The sequence below is a fragment of the Montipora foliosa genome, chromosome 7 (assembly GCF_036669935.1).
Source record: "Montipora foliosa isolate CH-2021 chromosome 7, ASM3666993v2, whole genome shotgun sequence".
Taxonomy (NCBI): domain Eukaryota; kingdom Metazoa; phylum Cnidaria; class Anthozoa; order Scleractinia; family Acroporidae; genus Montipora; species Montipora foliosa.
The window spans coordinates 16,481,057-16,483,667 of NC_090875.1; positions in this window are offsets into that span (position 1 = coordinate 16,481,057).

Here is a 2,611-nt window from a genome sequence, read left to right on the forward strand (position 1 = left end):
TTCAATTAGCGTTTCCTTTCTCAAACACTGAGCAAGAATACCCATCGATCAGTAAAAAACAATGTCAGGCTTAGCCACTTTGGCATAAATACACTATTTTTACCTCGTTTCCATGATACAGTGGTCATTGTCACCACCTGTAATGAAGTTAATCTGGGTCCGGGTATTCACTACATACACAGTCGAACATCATGAGAATCGCAATGTAAGGCCGATGTGAGAAGGACAAACTTCTCTCTGTTCTTTTCTTTAGCGCTAAATTAACCATAAACCACTCACTGTACTTTTGCAGGCCCGAGTATAGGCTACTTATAGCCTCTTGTTCATGTAAGGTTCTCGAATTTCACTTGTACCCATCCTCCTGCAATTTAATACTTTCCCGATACCTTTAGCGTTTTCTTGCAGGGTAATTTAAAAGCTGCAACACTCAAACTTTGCTCTCCATTCCTCCACTATTTGCTAAAAGCTGAAAATCAACAGATTGTGTTTTCAGTCCCCCATTATTGATTTCCAAAGGGGGTTCGTTCGAACCTCTCGAACCCCCTCTCCTACGCACCTGAAACAAAGCTTGGAATGCATTGAATTCTGTTGTTTGCCGATAAGAACCATTTTCGGAGCCAGGCCTTAGCTAGAAGCAAAGAAAGGTGCGTCATTGTGCCCAAAATTCGGAATTCCCGCGACCGAGCAAACTTTTCCGATATGGAGACTGGAAAATGGGGACATTTTGTTGGTCGAATTTGAGGTAAAAATTTCCAAGCATGTTTCGATAGTGACAAAAACAATAAAATTCGTTTCCTTCATATTAAAGGACATTTCGTTTGAAGATAGGTCAATTAAGGTCAAACAAATAAATACGGAAATAACTAATTTGGCTTGAAAAACGGCAAAAAATAGTCTCTGCAAAAGTAATGTCTTGCAGAGACTATTTTACTCCATTTTCCTTCAGTTAATCTAAGTGAACGTATACTGAAGCATTCCAAAAATAATGACAGAGGCAGGGTCAACATTTTCATCTATCTCGACAGAATGCAGCAATTCCAAGTTCAGATGTTTTCAAATGTCTCATTTTATTACATATTATAATTGAGTCATCCAACGGTTTCATACAAATGTTCAGACCCTCTTCTGCAAGGCCTGAGAGGGATATGACCAGACAGCCCCGATGTTGCGTGAACCTCGCCAGGAAATGAATAGTCTCGGACACCTTCCTCATGGCTACTGGTCGACCCGTTACGGGGCGGGGTGACCCGTGCCTCATCTTCGTCCTCATCTGCTACTGAAAAATGAGTGATGCCATGTTGGTTGGAAAAACCGTCTTCAGTGAAGTGAGCTACCACCTGCATCAAAAAGGCAGAGTGAAATGAAAATGTGGAAAGAAAAGTTTCAATTCACTGTTATTTTATCGAAGAGAGCTCATTTAGGCTCAAAAAAATTCCACTATGAGGTGATAGCAGAGAAAGTTACTGGCCATCATCTGTTGACAGTAGAGAGAAAAAAAGCGAATCCTTAAAATATAAATAAATGAACTCACAAAAATAAATAAAGACATAAATAAATCATTTAATTAGTGAGGTAGTCCTATGATTTCTATTGCAATTTGGAATAAATAAGCACGAGTAATTTTTTTCAAGGAAAGACAAAATTGCACGAGACCGTAGTGTGAGTGCAATTTGTAGTCTTTGAAAATAATTACAATGATATACATTCAAAAATGTCACCTTCTTTGCGCTAATTTCAACTATTTGGCTGATTTCACTTCACTGCACTCTGTTTGGGGTTAATTGGCGTGCTCTCAGCCAATCAACACGCTGAACGTTTTGCATGTATTTATTAATTGATGAACAAATAAGCACATATTCTCGTAAACACTGTTCCCTCAATATATGGCGAAGCTCCTATATGCCCCATATAAGCTACCTACAACCCACAATTCATCAATTCGCCCTGACAAAGGGTAACTCTCGAAATGTCAGCTCACAAATCAATTATCTCCTTCCAGCCCATGACTAGGAGCGAACAACTCCCATACTAAGCCTGTGTCACGGCATTTTTACAGACTGATTTATTTTTAGACTACATTTGCCACAAAGAAAACAAAGACAGTTCTGGTTTGGTGACGCTATGACGTCAAGTGAGCTTCTTGTGATTGGCCATGAGTCCCATTTGCGGGAATACAATCTAAAAATAAATCGGTATGTAAAAACGCCGTGGCAGAAATATGGGGCTGTTGTTCACTAGTCACGGTAGGGCTCTTGCTCTTTCTTAAAGGTGGTTAATACAACCAAGTTTTTCGTTTCTTTTGGGTGAAGGTAGCTATCTGATGGTATAAAATTTTAGCTAGATTTTCTCTGAGATTATTCTGCTAGGTTTTCAGATTATTATTCTTCTGCTCGTATATTTGCTGACAGGTGGACAGGTCATCTACGTCTGCTCTACAAATAACATTAGTTTTCTCATTTGGTTCGTCGTTACTGTCGCTGGAGCAAAATGAATGATGATTTATTTTCTTGTGTTCAAACTTTTATAAGGGAAACTAGGAGACTCTGAGTTCCAAATATTTACTAATTCACATATGTCCAGTAATGGCCTTAGGAAAGAAAGAAAGAAAGAA